This window comes from Podarcis erhardii (genome assembly GCF_964252035.2).
Source record: "Podarcis erhardii genome assembly, chromosome: 3".
Taxonomy (NCBI): domain Eukaryota; kingdom Metazoa; phylum Chordata; class Lepidosauria; order Squamata; family Lacertidae; genus Podarcis; species Podarcis erhardii.
In genome coordinates, this window is record NC_138507.1 from 122,403,582 (window position 1) to 122,422,851 (window position 19,270).

The 19,270-nt window shown below is 48.4% G+C and overlaps 2 long non-coding RNA genes across 6 annotated transcripts in view; both read left to right on the plus strand.

The window, feature by feature from the left end:
• The window catches only part of LOC309338046, a 115,414-nt gene that overhangs the window by 21,974 nt on the left and 74,170 nt on the right, over positions 1 to 19,270 (plus strand). Inside the window, exon 4 of one of the 4 annotated variants that reach the window (XR_014154618.1) lies at positions 3,375 to 3,457. The exons of 2 other annotated variants lie outside the window; for them this stretch is intronic. This is a non-coding gene — a long non-coding RNA (uncharacterized lncRNA). Of the gene's footprint in view, positions 1 to 3,135; positions 3,458 to 19,270 lie in introns of those variants that run through there. One more of the 4 variants, XR_014154620.1, reaches the window with a different exon arrangement.
• Positions 10,380 to 16,165, plus strand: LOC309338058. 2 transcript variants are annotated; one of them, XR_014154649.1, is made up of 4 exons: positions 10,380 to 10,463; positions 11,119 to 11,247; positions 11,963 to 12,190; positions 16,116 to 16,165. It is a non-coding gene; the product is annotated as an uncharacterized lncRNA (long non-coding RNA). The 2 variants fall into 2 exon arrangements; XR_014154650.1 differs by lacking the exon at positions 16,116 to 16,165 and having other exon boundaries at positions 11,963 to 12,220.

Consider the following 19,270-nt stretch of genomic DNA (forward strand, 5'->3'; position numbering starts at 1 on the left):
ATAAGGCAGGTGGGAAGAGCTGCAACTAAGAGGGATTCTACAGACAAATACATGAGCCATTGCACCATCCTCATCCCCTGGCTGGCTGACAGGCAGGGCAACAGTGGTATTATTATTATTATTAGTATTATTATTATTATTATTATTATTATTATTAAACAATGAGATTTCTATACCACCCTTCATCAGAGGACCGCAGCACAGTTCAAAATACTAAAACATCAAAATACATACCATATTAACAAAGTAAACAATAACACCCCAAACATAGTTTAAAAGACAATAGATTTTTTCATTAGCTGAAGGCTTGGGAGAAGAGGAATGTATTTCCCTGGTGCCTAAACGAGCAGAATTAGCATTCTGGGGAAGAGCATTCCACAAACAGGGAGCCAAATCAGGAAAAGACCTCTGCTCGCAGTGGACATTTTGTGAAGAAGGCACATGAAGAAGTGCTTCTGATGATGATCTCAGGGTCCAGGTCAGTTCATATGGGGAGAGGCCGTCCTTGAGATTTTGTGGTCCTGAGTCCATGAGGTGTGTGAGAGCTGAGTTGGAAGCAGCCTGGAAGCTGGAGACACAGGACTGCCTTCAGATGCCTTCTAAAGGGTGTAATATTTCTTAACTCCTTGACTCGGAGGTCGCATAACTGCATCCCCTCCAGCTTTTCTCCGATGAACAAAGAGACATGCCAAGGAAAAGAGCAGAGTTCTACCCTGATGGTGGGACCTCTCGTGCTTGCTAGTGAAATGGCCCCCTGATCCAGATCAGCAAACTGTGTGGACCTTTGGGGCCTTGGTGTGGACCTCTTGGGCACATGATTTTGAGGGGGCATGAGCCAGATGCCCCCATGGAAGGATCCCCACCTTGCCTGCTCCTGGGCCTCTCTGCCCACTGGAGCCCAGCCTGGCCTTGCTGCCAGGACCCTGACCCCATGCTGAATGGCCACACAGTCAGTGTTTGGGGGGGCGATGCACCTGCCAGGAGCAGCCATGGCCAGGCACGCTACCCACATGTGGGCCCCCACATGTGAGGAGGTAGCACAGCACGGTCCTGTGAACCCACTGTGCCCCATGCCTGCCCAACAGCAATAGTGTCTAGAGTTGGGCTAGTGTGAAGTGTTTTGTTCACCCTGCCCCTAGGCCTTGGTCCCACCTGCAGAGCACCCCCCCCCCCCCGGGAACTCAAAAGATGCCATGCCACTGTGAGCAGAAAGCAAAACACAAACCAACAGATTCACTTTCTGAGTTGTTCAACGGTGGAATGGAGCCCTTCAGAAGGTGCTGAATTCCCCTTTGCAGGGAGATTTTGAGCAGAGGTTTGATGGGCACCTGTCAGGGATGCTATAGCTGTGATGCCGGCATTGCAGGGAGATGGACTTGATGATCCTTGGTGTCCCTTCTGTGAAGCTATGATTCTGTGGTCTTTGGCTGCTCCTTGGCACATGCCCCTCAGGGCTTGCCACATCCATCCTGCAAACAACGGTTGGCATCCCACAAGATTTCAACAGTCCTCCAGCCACCTATAAGTAGAGGGACCTCTCCTTCCCCAGACAACTGCTCTTCCACTTGGCTTCTGGTACCTCCAGGATTCCCACCAACCTCCAGTCATGAAGATCTTCTGCCTCCTCTCTGTGGCCGTCCTCTTCTTGATGCTGCTGGCTCCAGGTATGGCCTTCTTCTCAGATGCTTCTTCTCTGAGCAGCTTCCCAGCTCTCAGCTTTATTCTCAGCCACTTGTTATGACTCCCAAAGAGGTGGGATCTTGCCCCTCTGCCTTCCTGGAGAATATCACAAATGGGACTTCATGTAGAACCTGGGAGAAGAGGATGCCTCACTCGATGTGCCCCCTTTGGCCAGATCCACAAGCCAGTCTCTTCTTATTACCTCATTTATGTGATCCACGGAAGCTCTTGCTTTCAAATCTGTAATAATGCACTTCAGCACACTCAGTTTTGTGGTGGGTAAAAGAACGGGCCGGTTTCCTGGGCAAGGGGGCTTCTCTCTCCCAGTTTGCCAGTGGCCGCCCAGGGAAGCCAGTGACTCTGACGCAGCCTTCCCTATCACCTTGGCTCAGACCCTGTCCTGAAGGTGCAGGGAGGCAGCAGAAGGGACTGACTCTCTGCTCCAGCCCTGCATTCTTGTTGCACCAGCTTTCCCCAACCTGGTGCCCTCCGGGTGTCCAAGCCAGCAGGGCCATTGTGAAAGAAGAAGTGGAAGGTGTGGAAGGTCAGTCCAGAGAGACAGAGCCTTCACAGTCTTCTTTTTCTTCCTCCAGATTTCACCAGAGCCCAAGGTAATTGCAAGCCGAGATGTCAACAGCAGAGAGGGATACTGCGATTTCTTAGGTGCCGTCCGCCCGAACGGCCAATATTCCGGTGTACTCCCTGGGTGTGTTGCCGTAGAGGTGAGTTAAATCAAATCTTAGTTTTCCTCAAAAATTTGTCAGCGGTGTTTCATGACCCCAAATGCATGTGACTCATGTCTCTGTCCCCCCCCCCACTCCACTTCTCTCCACTTCTCTTCCAACACTGTGAGATGGAACAATATTAGTGTGCACACTGGGGGTTGACAACCCTTTCCTCACCCCTTGCTGCCCCCATGAAAGCTCTCTGACGCCTCAGCAACAATTCCCCTTAGCCTGGGAAGGAATGACTCCCTTGGCTGAAAGAACAGCTCTTCGTGGTATGAGAGGGTGGGGGCTCAGTCACTGACCTTCCTCAAATAGCAAAGGCAACCTGTGTGAAACATCCCTGTGAAGGTGGTTATTGAATCACAGAATTGCAGAGTTGGAAGGGAAAGAGTTCAATGCACACCAATTCACACCAACACAACGATCTCCTCAAATGTGTCCTCTCTTGGGGTTGCTGTTTGCATAAAGAAGAAGGAAAAAGAACCTCATTAGAAAAAAAGTGTGTGTGGCAGCCACGCCCCGCTCAAATTCCCCCAAGTGCATACATGAAATGCTCAGAGGTCTCTCCTACTATCATAGAATAGAAATGTAGCATTGGGAGGGACCGAAGGGGTCATCTAGTCCAACCCTCTGCAAAACAGACTCTCTGTGTGCAGTTGAAGTCACTGGTTGGGGTTTTCAGAACCAGAACCAGCAAAGTTTTTAACAGTGTTTCCTCCTCTCACAGGGGGCGGGTAACTCTGCCAATCTCCGGTGCAAGACCTCTGGTGAAAGGAAGACCACCCTGCTCTCCTCTGATGTGCAGCTGCCTCGACTGCACCCCCACCATCTCTGCTGGGGAAGAAACCGCTTTGCTTGATGTTGCTGAAGGCGATGCTGGGAAGGAGTCAAGAGGGAGCCATCCTGTCTGCCTGTCTACTCATGAGTAAGCCCACTGTGGCCAGTGGGGCCTGACTCCTTAGTAAGTGGGCTCGGGATTGGAGCTTGGATTTGGTTTGCCTGCAAAAATGCTGTAGCTTCTTCTTTTTAATAAATGCAAGCATTGGAAACCTTTGTGTTGGTTCATGGTGTGAAAATGTCTGCTGGGTTGAGGGGACTTTTTTGGTCAGGCTCTTAGACTCTCCTCCTGCCCCTTTATCTGTGTCTCCCCTCCAACTGTCCTCCTTCTTTGGGCAGCTGCACAGAGAAGGATGTTTCACAAAAGGAATTGAGCAGAGCTGGAAAAGCTAGGAGACATACACTGCAACATTTCTCCAATGAAAATAGGGACATTCTATTCAACAGAAGTAGTAATAATAATAATAATAATAATAATAATAATAATAATAATAATATTCACTCATCTGACTGGGTTGCCCCTGCCACTCTGTGTGGCTCAAATATATATACAAAAACATCACAACACATTAAACATTAAAAAACATTCCTATACACGACTGCCTTCCGACTCCACACAACTCCACACAACTCCACACCCTCCAACATTTCTCTGATGGAAATGGGGAGGCCCTTAGGAAAAGTGGGACATTCCTAGATCAAGCCAGATGAACTGGGTGAGCTTCTGTAAGTCCAGGACTGTCCCTGGAAGATAGGGACACTTTGAGGGTTGGAGGATAGTGGAGGAAGAAGAAGGGGGTGATGAAGAAAAAGGGGTAAGGGAGAGCGTTGGGGACAGGACCACCCTAAGACATTTGAGCCCCTGAGGCAAACCACAAAATGGTGCTTTCCAGCCCCCACATTCCCCTACTCAGGGAAGAAGGGGTGAGTTGAAACCTACATTAGGATCAAGGGGGAAGATATCAGCAATGCCTCGGAGTCACCAATATGCATTTCTTCAAGGATGAAACTGATGCCCCTGTGGATCCTGCCACCCGAGGTGGGCACCGCCCGTTGCCTCATGAGTGGGCGGCCCAGCATGTTGATCTCTGTCCAGCGTGGCAGGGAAGGAAGAGACGGGGGAGGGTGGAAAGCAATGGGTGGGGGACACCGTGAGGTTTCCCCCAGGCTTCTAGGCAAGGCATGCATTCCTGCCAACATTTCTCCAGTGAAAAGAGGGATGTCCTGTTCCTTCATCATCATCATGAGGTTTTTACTTGTAGCCCACCCTTTGGACTGGGTTGCTCCAGCCACTCTGGGCGGCTTCCAATATATAGAAAAACACAATAAAAGAGCAAACATTTTTTGAAAAAAACACCCCTATACAGGACTGCCTTCAGATGCCTTCTAAAGGGTGTAATATTTCTTAACTCCTCGGAGGTCGCATAACTCCATCCCCTCCAGCTTTTCTCCAATGAACATAGAGACATGCTAAGGAAAGGAGCAAAGTTCTACCCTGATTTTGGGACCTCTCCTGCTTGCTAGTGAAATGGACCCCTGATCCACATCAGCAAACGGCAGGGTGTGGACCTCTGGGGCCTGGGTCTCAGGGTCCTCATATTCTTGAGGAATCCTCGTGTGTGCTAATTGCCACCTTTCTCCAGCTCCCAATCAGTGGGGATGAACAGGGTTGTAGGTGGGCTCAGCATAACACCAAGAGATCAATCCCAATATCCTCTACAAGGCAATCCTTTTACGGTGGAGTATAAATATCTGTTTAGGGCATTGCCCAAAAGCAAGTGGGTGACACCTGAACCACAGACACTTGTCTGACAAGGGTGTGATAGTGATGTCCACCCCCTCTCACATCTAGGCACAGTCATCTTCATTGGTTTTGAAAGCCTCTGCAGGACTTGGAGGTAAAGTGGATTCCACATGGAGTTTTGACCTCAATGTCAAACCTCCTCAGCTCCTCCTGACGTGTGCCTTGAGCCATCCAACCTCTGCCTTTCACCTTGCACATCCAAGTCATGAAAAGAGGAGGCACAGCAGAATAGAATCAGAGATCTGAAAGGTACAACCCAAAAGTGCTCTTGAGTGGAGCCCTGGACCTCTGCCCCCAACCCAACCCTGATGGCATCTTTCCTCTTGCTTGCAAGCGAGTTGTGGCATCCAGCTCCACATCAGAAACCTGAAGGGTTTTGACCCCTGGGGTTTGGCAAAAAGGTTATTCATATTGTGGGTTGGAGCGTGTCCTGAATTCCTTCTCATTCATGGGGTCCTGTACCTATGGAGGGTTAGAATCTAAGGGAGAAGGTTGCAACCTGGTCAGACAAGGGGTTTCTTTGTAAGGCAACAACTCTGGTTGGCTAGTTGAGTGTCCTCATGAGCATCTCAAAAAAATGAGCCAGGTTTCAAGAGCAGCAAATCAGTGAGGGGGTCTTTCAGATTAATGGGTGGGCCTTTCCTCCACCCCCAACCCCCAGAAGCCTAGTGTTGCCCCTCTCCAGACCTCTGTAGGTGCACAAAAAGGGGCCTAAGAGGATGATCTCAGGATCCAGGTTGGTACATATGGGGAGAGCTGGAACTGGAGATAAAGAGGTCCTGAGCCAGTTTGAGAGCTTTGCAGGTGTTAATGCATTGAAGTCTTGCATTTTATGCTCATACTGTCTATATGTGTAAATACTTCCAGATATCCTAAAGACAGAACAGCCTTCACTGACCTTCATTCCAAGGAAACCAAACTCTGGGCAAGCACAGAAACCCCTGGGTTTTCTCACCACTCAAATATTTGGCTGCTGCGTAACAATATTTTCAGGGGAACCTGAAATGTGTTATTTGCACCTTTTCTCCAGCTCCATCCCTGAATCTATTTGCATGGAAAGGGATCTCTGTGGCATTGCTGCTCCCCATTCCCAACCCCCCCACCCCCCCAGGTATCGCCTTCTGATCTGGGCTCATTCCCAAGTTCACTGTGCTGCATCTGGCAGTTGCTTCACCCAACTTTGCTGCCTGTGGGCATCTGATGGAGCAACGCTTGTCCGTTTACTTGAAGCAAGACCAGGTGGGGAAATGGGACTTAGCCCTGTGACCACAGGTTCCCCACCTTGCTTGCTGGGTTTGAACTTCAGGCTCTTGGGAAAGGAGGCTGAAGACATCTCATGGTGCCCATCTCTGTGGAGATTGCAAAAGACCTGCAACTGCCTGCTAAATGTTTCAGGCACAGGCCAGACCAACAGCTCATGACTGGCACTGATACTTCTCCTCCATCTCCAAATTTTAATATAAAAGCCTTGCCCTCACCTTTGGGTGCCCACTTTTTGTAGTTACCCCCATATATTCACTACAATGCACAGAGGTTTAAACCAGTGTCAGCTAGCAATATGAAAATGAAGCATTAAGGAAGCAACTCAAATACTACAAAAGCAGCACAACACAAACATACACATACGAATGGACAGCAAGACAGTGCTCAAAGAGTGTCCAGGAAAAGAGAAGCTTAAGCCTGCCTTCCCTTTGAAAGATGGATCTGGAGAATGATCAAGGGCATGGAAGAGCAAAAGAATCGTTTGGTGCTGGACCCGTTGGGTTGGCATCCAAGGCCACAGGCGTCCACTTGTGGATGGGAATCCCAGCTCTTCTCCCCTGCAGACCCATTGCATCCTCAAAATATTTTCTAAAGTACTGGGCAATATCAGGCACCAGATCAGTTTTTGGTGGTGCCCGGGGAGAGGAGAGGATGCAGGACTCAGTTGGTGAAGTTGGGGACAACCTGTTGAGTTGGAGTGGGTGGTGAGCAAGCACAACTGGAAATGTTGGCACAAGAAATGGATCTGCAGGACTGAGCCTGAGAAGAGCCCTGCAGCTGGGTGAGGCCAAAGACCCTTCTAGTCTGGCCCCCAAGCAGCTGTGGTGTTGAAAGTGAGAGCGGAGTTGGAAGCAGCCTGGAAGCTGGAGACACAGATTCCTGTTTCCTGTGTAGGGGATCCAAAGCTGTGAGGAACTGAGGAGCATGATTTGGGGGTGTTAAAGCTGTGACCCCATCCATTTTATGCTCAGGCTCTCTCTATATGTTAGAAACAAACCCATATCTCCTAAAGACTCCAAAGTCTCCGCTCACCTTCAAAGAACTCAGCACTGAACCCCCTGGGTTTTCTCTATGATTAACAATTTGGGTGCAGTGTAACAATATTTTCAAGGAATCCTCACATGTGTTATTTGCCCCTTTTCTCCAGCTCCATCCCTGAATCTGTTTGCATGGCAAGGGATGTCCTTGACCTTGCTGCTCCCCACTCCCATGCACTGTCCCCCAATATTACCTTCTGATCTGGCCTCATTCCCAAGTTCACTGTTCTGCATCTGGAAGTTCCTTCACCCAACTTGGCTGATTGTGGGCATCTGGTGGAGTAACGCTTGTTTGTTATCTTGAAGCAAGACCAGGTGGGGAAATGGGACTTAGCCCTGTGGCCACAGGTTCCCCACCTTGCTTGCTGGGAAGGAGTCAAGAGGGAACCGTCCTGTCTGCCTGTCTACTCTCGAGTAAACCCCTCAGGGTCCATCCTCACTCTACAATTTTATGAGTTATCCATGATTGTAGAAGGGTCTAAGATGATGATCTCAGGATCCAGGTCTGTACACATGGGGAGAGGTGGCATTGGAGGTAAAGAGGTCCTGAGCCAGTTTGAGAGTTTTGGAGGAAGAAGGTTGGAAGCTAGAGGCACAGAGATGGGCTTGCTGTGTACAAAATCCAAAGCTTTGACTGAGAAGTAGGATTTTTTGAGGCGTGTGTATGTTAATGCTTTGAAGCCCTGCATTTTATGCTCAGGCTGCCTATATGTGTAAATAACACAGGATATCCAAACGACAGCACAGCCTCCGTTGACCTTCATTCCAAGGAAACTCTGGGCAAGCACAAAAATGCATGGATTTTCCCCCAACTCAGAGATTTGGCTGCTGCATAACAATAGTTTCAAGGAATCCTCACATGTGTTATTTGCCCCTTTTCTCCAGCGCCATCCCTGAATATGTTTGCATGGCAAGGGATGTCTTTGACCTTGCTGCTCCCCAATCCCACCCACTGTGCCCCAATATCACCTTCTGATCTGGGCTAATTCCCAATTTCACTGTTCTGCATCTGGCAGTTGCTTCACCCAACTTGGCTGCCTGTGGGCATCCGATGGAGCAACACTTGTCCGTTAACTTGAAGCAAGACCAGGTGGGGAAATGGGACTTAGCCCTGTGACCACAGGTTCCCCACCTTGCCTGCTGGGTTTGAACTTCAGGCTCTTGGGAAAGGAGGCTGAAGACATCTCCTGGGGCCCATCTCTGTGGAGATTGCAAAAGACCAGCAACTGCCTCCTAAATGTTACAGGCACAGCCCACACCAGCAGCTCACGACTGGCACTGATACTTCTCCCCCATCTCCAAATTCAAATATAAAAGAATTGCCCTGGCCTACTAGTTCCCCCCATATATTCACAACAAAGCACAGAAGCTCAAACCAGTGTAACCCAGCAATATTAAAACGAAGCATGAAGCAAGCAACACAAATACCATAAAAGCAGCACAACACACAAACACACACTCAAGCAAGCAAGCAAGCAAGCAAACAAACAAACAAACAAACAAACAAACAAACAAACAGGACAGTGCTCAAAGAGTGTCCATAAAAAGAGAAGGCTATGCCTGCCTTTCCCTTGGAAAAATGTTCTGGAGAATGTTCAAGAGCATGGAACGGCAACAGAATAGTTTGGTGCAGCACTGATGGGGTTGTATCCAAGGCCACAGATGTCCGCGTGTGCATGGGAATCCCTGCTCTTCCCCCCTACAGACCCATTGCATCCCCAAAATCTATTCCAAGGTATTGGGCAATGTGGGATACAGGCCTCTAGATCAGCTTTGGGTGGTGCCCAGGGAGAGGAGAGGCTGCAGAACTCAGTTGGTGAAGTTGGGGACAACCTGCTGAGTTGGAGATGGTGGTGAGCAAGCCCAAGCGGAAATGTTTCCATAAGATTCTCAGGACTGATCCTGAGAAGAGCCCTGCAGCTGGGTGAGGCCAAAGGCCCTTCTAGTCTGGCCCCCAAGCAGGTGTGGTGTTGGGAGATTACCTGGCTCTTGGGCATGGACTTCATGAGAACACCTCCATCAGGGCCAGACTATTTCACCAAAAAACGTTGTGTACCTCAGCTGCATGTACTTTCTGCAACTATGCATGATTTGGAACAGAGCTGTCCTTCCAAGTGTTCTCCTTCCATGAATTCCGCAAGGCAGTTCAATCAAGTAATGTCCACCAAAACACATACAGTGGTGTAATATGTATCAATATGGGTGAAAATAGCATGAAAGAATGGGGGGGGGACTGCCTTGCAAAAAAAGGGTATATTAGGTACGATTACATAAAAATGCCTGTGTATTAGGAAAAAAATCACCCCAAAATGCTAATGACTTTTTGTTTCTAAGCAAACTGATGTGGAATCATGGAGAACGCATGGAGTAATTTGCCAGATGCTGACACACTGCCCTCCAGAATGCCTAGGCTACCAAGCAGCTGGATCAGTGGGGCAGGTTGTGTGTGGGGAAAAGGTGGAAGAGATGCAGGGGTTTCCCAATGGGAGGTAAAGTGGGTTCATATAGGAGTGCAATGGAGACATGACGGGAAGCTGAGTGTCCAGAGATTCGGGAGGGATAAACCCAAGGGCTTTTTCATGCAGCTTGTAGTGAAACTATGGAACTCCCTCGCCCAGGAGGCAGGGATGACCACCTACTCTGATGCCCTGAAATGCAGACCAGGGGCTGCTGGCCATGAGGGAGATGCTCTGCCTCTGCAGGGAGAGGCCACAATGCTTCTTAATGCCAGTTGCTGGGAATCCATTGTGATCCATGGCCATTGGTAGCCTGCAAGGACGACCTGAGTGAACACCACTCTCCCCACTTGTGATTCTGGGCCAGTGATGTTCAGAGGCCTTCTGTCTCCTGCAGGGGAGGGAGATAGTAGCCATCTTGGCTGGTAGCCATGAACAGCCTTCTGCCCCAAAATTGGTTAGGGTTAGGGTTAACCCAAAATTGGTTAGGGATTTCATCAGTCCTCCAGCCACATATAAGTAGAGGCAGCTTTCCTTCCCCTGGCAATTGCTCTTCCACTTGGCTTCAGGCATCTCCAGGACTCCCACCAACCTCCAGCCATGAAGATCTTTTGCCTCCTCTCTGTTGCCGTCCTCTTCTTGATGCTGCTGGCTCCAGGTAAGGCCTTCTTCTCACATGCTTCTTCACTGAGCAGCTTCTCACATGCTTCTTCACTGAGCAGCTTCCCAGCTCTCCACTTTATTTGTTTTTAACTTGCCTTTGAGCACCACTTGCAGTGACTCCCAAAGAGGTGGGATCTTGCCCCTCTGTCCTCCTGGAGAGTTTCCCAAATGGGGCTTCAGGTTGGACCCTGGGAGAAGAGGATGCTGGACTCGATGGGCCCCCTGTGGCCAGATCCACCAGCCAGTCTCTTCTTATTAGCACATTTATGTGATCCACGGAAGCTCTCCCTTTCAAATCTGCAATAATGCGCTTCAGTAAACTCAGATTTGTGGTGGGTAAAAGAACGGGCCAGTTTCCTGGGCAAGGGGGCTTCTCTCCCCCAGTTTGCCAGTGGCCACCCAGGGAAGCCAGTGACTCTGATGCAGCCTTCCCTACCACCTTGGCTCAGACCCTGTCCTGGAAGTGCAGATAGGCAGCAGAAGGGACTGGCTCTCTGCTCCAGCCCTGCATTCTTCCTGCACCAGCTTTCCCCAACCTGGTGCCCTCCGGGTGTCCAAGCCAGCAGGGCCATGGTGAAAGAAGTTGTGGAAGGTGTAGGAGGTCAGTCCTGTGAGACAGAGCCTTCAAAGTTGTCTTTTTTCCCCTTCAGATTTCACCAGAGCCCAAGGTTACTGCATTCAGAGATGTCGACAGCAGAATGGAATACTGCAATTTCGTAGGTGCTGGCCGCCCCAAAACACACTTTTTAGGTGTGGTCGCCAATGGTGTTGCCGGAGAGGTGAGTTAAATCAAATCTTAGTTTTCCTCAAAAATTAATTGAGTTTCATTACTCCAAATGCATGTGACGCATCTCTCTGTCCCCCCCCCCACACTCCACTTCTCTCTTAATCTTTACCAGCACTGTGAGGGGGAACAATATTAGAGTGGACACTGGTGGTTGTGACAACCCTGTTCTCTCCGCTTACTGTCCCCATGAAAGCTCTCTGACCCCTCAGCCGCAACTCCCCTTAAGCTCCCTTGACTCAAAGTACAGCTCTTCCTGGTATGAGAGGGTGGGGGCTCAGTCACTGACCCTCCTTAAATAGCAAAGGCAACCTCTGTGTGAAACATCCCTGTGAAGGTGGTTCCTGAATCACAGAATCGTAGAATTGGAAGGGAAAGAGTTCAGTGCACACCAACACAATGATCTCCTCAAATGTGTCCTCTCCTGGGGTTGCTGTAGAAGAAGGAAAAAGAACCACATTAGAAAAAAATGTGTGTGGCAGCCAAGCCCCACTCAAATTCCCCCAAGTGCATACATGAAATCACAGAGGTCTCTCCTACTGTCATAGAATAGAATTGTAGTGTTGGGAGGGACCTAAGGGTCATCTAGTCCAACCCTCCGCAAAACGGACCCTCTGTGTGCAATTGGAACTCTGACAATAGTTGGAGTCACTGGTTGGGGTTTTGAGAGCCACCACCAGCACCCGTTTTAATGGTGTTTTCTCTCACAGGATACTAACTCTGCAGATCTCCGGTGCAAGACCTCTGGTGAAAGGAAGACCACCCTGCTCTCCTCTGATGTGCAGCTGCCTCGACTGCACCCCATCTCTGCTGGGGAAGAAACCGCTTTGCTTGATGCTGCTGAAGGCGATGCTGGGAAGGAGTCAAGAGGGAGCCATCCTGTCTGCCTGTCTACTCACGAGTAAGCCCCACTGTGGCCAGTGGGGCCTGACTCCTTAGTAAGTGGGCTCGGGATTGGAGCTTGGATTTGGTTTACTGCAAAAATGCTTTGGCTTTTTCTTTTTAATAAATGCAAGCATTGGAAACCTTTGTGTTGGTTCATGTTGTGAAAACGTGTGCTGGGTTGAGGGGACATTTTGGTCAGGCTCTCAGACTCTCTCTCTCTCTCTCTCTCTCTGCCAGTCAGTGGTGCCATCCAGGCTTTGTGGTTCTTTTCCAAACATGGCTTTGCTGAAGGGCATTTCTCACATTGTAGGCCCCCACCTCTCCCTGGGGTCTCCCTGCCCCTCCTCCTGCCCCTTTCTCTGTGTCTCCCCTCCAACTGACCTGCTTCCTTGGGCAGCTGCACAGAGAAGGATGTTTCACAAACAGGAATTGAGCAGAGCTGAAAAAGTTAGGGGACATTCACTGCAACATTTCTCCAATGAAAATAATATTCACCCATCTGACTGGGTTTCCCCTGCCACTCTGTGTGGCTCAAATATATATACAAAATCATCATAACACATTAAACATTAAAGAACCTCCCTATACAGCATTGCCTTCTGATGGCTCAGGGGTCACACAACTCCACACTCTCCAACATTTCTCTGATGGAAATGGGGATGGTCTTAGGAAAAGTGGGACATTCCGAGATCAAGCCAGATGAACTTGGAGAGCTTCTGTAAATCCAGGACTGTCCCTGGAAGATGGGGACACTTGGAGGGTTGGAGGGGCGTGGCGAAAAAGACGGGGGCCATGAAGGAGAAGGGGGAAGGGAGAGCCTTGTGGACAGGACCAGCCCAAGACATTTGAGCCCCTGAGGCAAACCACAAAATGATGCTTTCCAGCCCCCACCCAGCCCCTACTCAGGGAAGAAGGGGTGAGTTGAAATCTACATTAGGATCAAGGGGGAGGATATCAGCAACTCCTCCAAGCCGCCAAGATGCATTTCTTGGGGGCTGAATCTGATGCTGCTATGGATCCTGCCCCCTGAGGTGGGCACTGCCCCTTTCCTCATGAGTGGACTGGCCCATCTGTTGATCTCTGTCCTTCATGGCAGGGAAGGTAGAGACAGGGGGAGGGTGGGAAGCAGAGCTGGGGGGGGGAGTAAAGCAATGGGTGGGGGACACTGTGGACCACACAGCAAGGTTTCCCTGGGGCTTCTAGGTAAGGCATGCATACCTGCCAACATTTCTCCAGTGAAAAGAGGGATGTCCTGTTCCTTCATCATCATCATGAGGTTTTTACTTTTAACCCACCCTTTGGACTGGGTTGCTCCAGCCACTCTGGGCGGCTTCCAACATATAAAAAACAGAATAAAAGAGCAAACATTTTTTGGGAAAAAAACACCCCTATACAGGACTGCCTTCAGATGCCTTCCAAAGGGTGTAATATTTCTTCCAAATGTTACAGGCACTGCCCAGACCAACAGCTCACAACTGCCCAAGTGGAAATGCTGGCACAAGAAATGGATCCGGAGTACTGTGGTCTGTAGCCCATGATTTTGAGGGGGCATGAGCCAGATGCCCCCATGCAAGGATCCTCACCTACTGCTGGGCATCTCTGCCCACTGGAGCACAGCCTAGCCTTGCTTCCGGGACCCTGACCCCACGCTGAATGGCCACCCAGCCAGTGTTTGCGGGGGGGGGGTTGCACCTGCCAGTAACAGCCATGGCCAGGCAGGCTCCCCCCTTGGTGTGGGAGTCTAGAGTTGGGCTAGTGGGAACAGTTTTGTTCACCCTCTGCGTCCAGTCCCTGGTCCCGCCTGCAAATCGCCCCCCCCCCAAATCAAAAAATGCCATGCCACTGTGAGCAGAGAGCAAGACACAAACCAACAGATTCACTTTCTGAGTTGTTCAGCAGTGGAATGGAGCCCTTCAGAAGGTGCCTTATTCTCCTTTGCAAGGAGATTTTGAGCAGAGGTTGGATGGGGACCTTTCAGGGATGCTATAGCTGTGATGCCGACATTGCAGGGAGATGGACTTGATGATCCTTCTGTGAACATATGATTCTGTGGTATTTGGCTCATCCTTGGCACATGCCCCTCAGGGCTTGCCACATCCATCTTGCAAAAAACGGTTGGCATCCCACAAGGTTTCATCAGTCCTCCAGCAACCTATAAGTACAGGGACCTCTTCTTCCCCTGGCTATTGCTCTTCCACTTGGCTTCTGGTACCTCCAGGATTCCCACCAACCCCCAGCCATGAAGATCTTCTGCCTCCTCTCTGTTGCCGTCCTCCTCTTGATGCTGCTGGCTCCAGGTATGGCCTTCTTCTCACATGCTTCTTCTCTGAGCAGCCCCACAGCTCTCCGCTGTATTCCATTTAAACCTGCCTCTGAAATTCACTTGCTCTGACTCCCAAAGAGGTGGGATCTTCCCCCTCTGTCCTCCTGGAGAATTTCCCAAATGGGGCTTCAGTAGGATTCTGGGAGAAGAGGATGCCTCACTCGATGGGCCCCCTTTGGCAGATCCACCAGCCAGTCTCTTCTTATTATCTCATTTATAAGATCCACGGAAGCTCTTGCTTTCAAATTTGCAATAATGCGCTTCAGTTTCCTGGGCAAGGGGGCTTCTCTCTCCCAGTTTGCCAGTGGCTGCCCAGTTAAGCCAGTGACTCTGACGCAGCCTTCCCTACCACCTTGGCTCAGACCATCTCCTGAAGGTGCAGATAGGCAGCAGAAGGGACTGGCTCTCTGCTCCAGCCCTGCATTCTTCCTGCACCAGCTTTCCCCAACCTGGTGCCCTCCGGGTGTCCAAGCCAGCACGGCCATGGTGAAAGAAGTTGTGGAAGGTGTAGGAGGTCAGTCCTGTGAGACAGAGCCTTCAAAGTTGTCTTTTTTCCCCTTCAGATTTCACCAGAGCCCAAGGTTACTGCATTCAGAGATGTCGACAGCAGAATGGGATACTGCAATTTCGTAGGTGCTGGCCGCCCCGAAACACACTTTTTAGGTGTGGTCGCCAATGGTGTTGCCGTAGAGGTGAGTTAAATCAAATCTTAGTTTTCCTCAAAAAATTGTCAGCTGTGTATCATGACCCCAAATGCATGTGACTCATTTCTCTGTTCCCCCCCACTCCACTTTTCTCTTAATCTTTACATCCACTGTGAGGGGGAACAATATTAGTATGCAGACTGGAGAGTGACAACCCTGTTCTCTCCCCTTGCTGCCCCCATGAATGCTTTCTGACCCCTCAGCCACAACTCCCCTTAGCCTCTCTTGGCTCAAAGAACAGCTCTTCCTGGTGTGAGAGGGTGGGGGCTCAGTTGCTGACCCTCCTCAAATAGCAAAGGCAACCTCTGTGAAACATTCTTGTGCAGGAGGTTCCTGAATCACAGAATTGCAGAGTTGGAAGGGAAAGAGTTCAATGCACACCAACAAAATGATCTGCTCAAATGTGTCCTCTCCTGGGGTTGCTGTTCACAAAAAGGAGAAGAAGGAAAACAACCACATTAGAAAAAAAAGTGAGTGTGGCAGCCAAGCCCCGCTCAAATCCCCCCAAGTGCATACATGAAATGCTCAGAGGTCTCTCCTACTATCATAGAATAGAAATGTAGTGTTGGGAGGGACCTAAGGGGTCATCTAGTCCAACCCTCTGCAAAACAGACCCTCTATGCAATTTGAACTCTGACAACAGCAGCTCTTCTGCCTCCCAGTTGGAGTCACTGGTCTGGGTTTTCAGAACCACCACCAACACCCGTTTTAACCCGTTTCCTCCTCTCACAGGATGGTAACTCTGCCGATCTCCAGAACAAGACCTCTGGTGAAAGGAAGACCACCCTGCTCTCCTCTGATGTGCAGCTGCCTCGACTGCACCCCCCATCTCTGCTGGGGAAGAAACCGCTTTGCTTGATGCTGCTGAAGGCGATGCTGGGAAGGAGTCAAGAGGGAGCCGTCCTGTCTGCCTGTCTACTCACGAGTAAGCCCACACCAGTGGGCCCTGAGTAAATGGGTTCGGGATTGGAGCTTGGATTTGGTTTGCCTGCAAAAATGCTGTAGCTTCTTCTTTTTAATAAATGCAAGCATTGGAAACCTTTGTGTTGGTTCATGTTGTGAAAACGTGTGCTGGGTAGAGGGGACTTTTTTGGTCAGGCTCTCAGACCCTTTCTCTCTCTCTCTGCCAATCAGTGGTGCCATCCAGGTTTTGTGGTTCTTTCCCAAACATGGCTTTGCACAAGGGCATTTCTCAAATTGTAGGCCCCCACCTCCCCCTGGGGTCTCCCTGCCCCTCCTCCTGCCCCTTTCTCTGTGTCTCCCCTCCAACTGACGTGCTTCCTTGGGCAGCTGCACAGAGAAGGATATTTCACAAACAGGAATTGAGCAAAACAAAAAATTTCCTTCCAGTAGCACCTTAAAGACCAACTAAGTCAGTTCTTGGTATGAGCTTTCGTGTGCATGCACACTTCTTCAGATACACATGCATGCACACGAAAGCTCATACCAAGAACTGACTTAGTTGGTCTTTAAGGTGCTACTGGAAGGAATTTTTTTGTTTTGACTATGGCAGACCAACACGGCTACCTATCTGTAACAGGAATTGAGCAGAGCTGGAAAAGTTAGGGGACATACACTGCAACATTTCTCCCATGAAAATAGGGACATTCTTTTCAATAGTAGTAGTAGTAGTAATAATAATAATAATAATAATAATGATAATAATAATAATAATATTCACATATATGACTCCATATATATGAAAATAGGGACATTCTATCCAATAGTAGTAGTAGTAGTAATAATAATAATAATAATAATAATAATAATAATAATAATAATACTCCACCCATCTCACTGGGTTTCCCCAGCCACTCTGATTTTTATTTGTTTTTTTAAATAAATAATATTTATTAAGGTTTTAAGGGTTACAAAAAGAAAAAGTAAAAACATCATATTAAACACCAACAAAAACGACACATCATAATAAGAAAAAAAGGAGAATAAAAGAAGAAATAAGGAAAAATAAGAAGACAGAAAAATAAAATCCATTAAAAAAACAACACTTCGAATCTTCCCATAACTTATCTTTCGTTAGCTTGTTTCCTTGACCTCCTCACACCTCCCTTTTTTGTATTCTAGTTCAGTTAACTGTTTCAGCAAATCCTTTCCATCTTTTCCAATTTTTGTCCTGTAATTTATCTTAATGTAATATAACTTTACTTCCCCTCCTTTCACCAATTAACAGTCTATTTTTTCCTAATCCTTTATAACATTTCTGCTAAAACCACATAAGTTCATTCCAACATCCTTCTAACATTCATTAATTTTACAATGTTTCTGTAAGTAATCTTTAAATTTTTTCCAATCTTTCTCCACCGACTCTTCTCCCTGGTCTCGGAACCTGCCAGTCATTTCCGCCAATTCCATATAGTCCATCACCTTCATCTGCCATTCTTCCCCCGTGGGTAGATCTTGTGTCTTCCAGTACTTTGCGATAAGTATTCTTGCTGCTGTTGTAGCATACATAAAGAAAGTTTTATCCTTCTTTGGCACTGATTGGCCGACTATGCCCAGGAAAAAGGCCTCTGGTTTCTTCAGAAAGCTATATTTAAATACCTTTTTCATTTCATTATAGATCATCTCCCAGAAGGTCTTAATCCTTGGGCACGTCCACCAAAGGTGAAAGAATGTGCCTTCAGTCTCTTTACATTTCCAACAGTTATTATCAGGCAAATGATAAATTTTTGCAAGCTTGACTGGTGTCATGTACCACCTGTAGATTATTTTCATAATATTCTCTCTTAAGGCATTACATGCCGTAAATTTCATACCTGTGGTCCATAACTGTTCCCAGTCAGCCATCATAATGTTATGTCCAACATCTTGTGCCCATTTAATCATAGCAGATTTCACCGTTTCATCCTGTGTATTCCATTTCAACAGCAAGTTATACATTCTTGACAGATTCTTAATTTTAGGATCTAACAATTCTGTTTCCAATTTTGATTTTTCCACCTGGAAGCCAATTTTTTTATCCAAATTATATGCCTCCATTATCTGATAATAATGAAGCCAATCTCGCACTCTATTTTTTAATTTTTCAAAACTCTGCAGTTTTAATCTGCCTCCCTCTTGTTCCAAGATTTCCCAGTATTTCGGCCATTTGGCCTCCATATTGAGCTTTTTCTGAGCCTTCGCTTCCATTGGTGACAGCCACCTTGGGGTTTAATTTTCAAGCAAATCCTTGTATCTTATCCAAACATTAAACAGTGCTTTTCTGACAATATGGTTTTTAACGCTTTATGTGCTTTGACCTTGTCATACCACAAATATGCATGCCACCCAAATACATTGTTAAAACCTTCTAAATCCAGCACGTCAGTGTTTTCAAGAAGCAGCCATTCTCTCAGCCAGCAAAAAGCAGCTGATTCATAGTAAAGTTTTAAGTCTGGCAGGGCAAATCCACCTCTATCTTTAGCATCAGTTAGTATCTTAAATTTTATTCGAGGCTTCTTGCCCTGCCAGGCAAATCTAAAAATATCTCTCTGCCAGATATTCCCCAGCCACTCTGTGTGGCTCAAATATATATACAAAAACATCACAACACATTAAACATTAAAAGACATTCATATACAGGACTGCCTTCCGATGGCCCAGGGGTCTCATAACTCCACACCCTCCAACATTTCTCTGATGGAAACAGGGAGGACCTTAGGAAAATTGGGACATTCTGAGATCAAGTCAGATCAACTGGGAGAGCTTCTGTAAGTCCAGGACTGTCCCTGGAAGATGGGGACACTTGGAGGGTTGGAGGGGCATGGAGAAAGAAGGAGAAGGGGGGAAGGCAGAGCCTTGTGGACAGGACCAGCCCAAGACATTTGAGCCCCTGGGGCAAACCACAAAATGGTGCTTTCCAGCCCCCACCCAGCCCCTACCCATGGACGAAGGGGTGAGCTGAAATCTACATTAGGATCAAGGGGGAGGATATCAGCAATGCCTCCAAGTCGCCAAGAAGCATTTCTTGGGGGCTGAATCTGATGCCCCTGTGGATCCTGCCACCTGAGGTGGGCACCGCCCCTTGCCTCATGATTGGGCTGGCCCAGCACGTTGATCTCTATCCTGTGTGGCAGGGAAGGAAGAGACAGGGGAGGATGGGAAGCAAA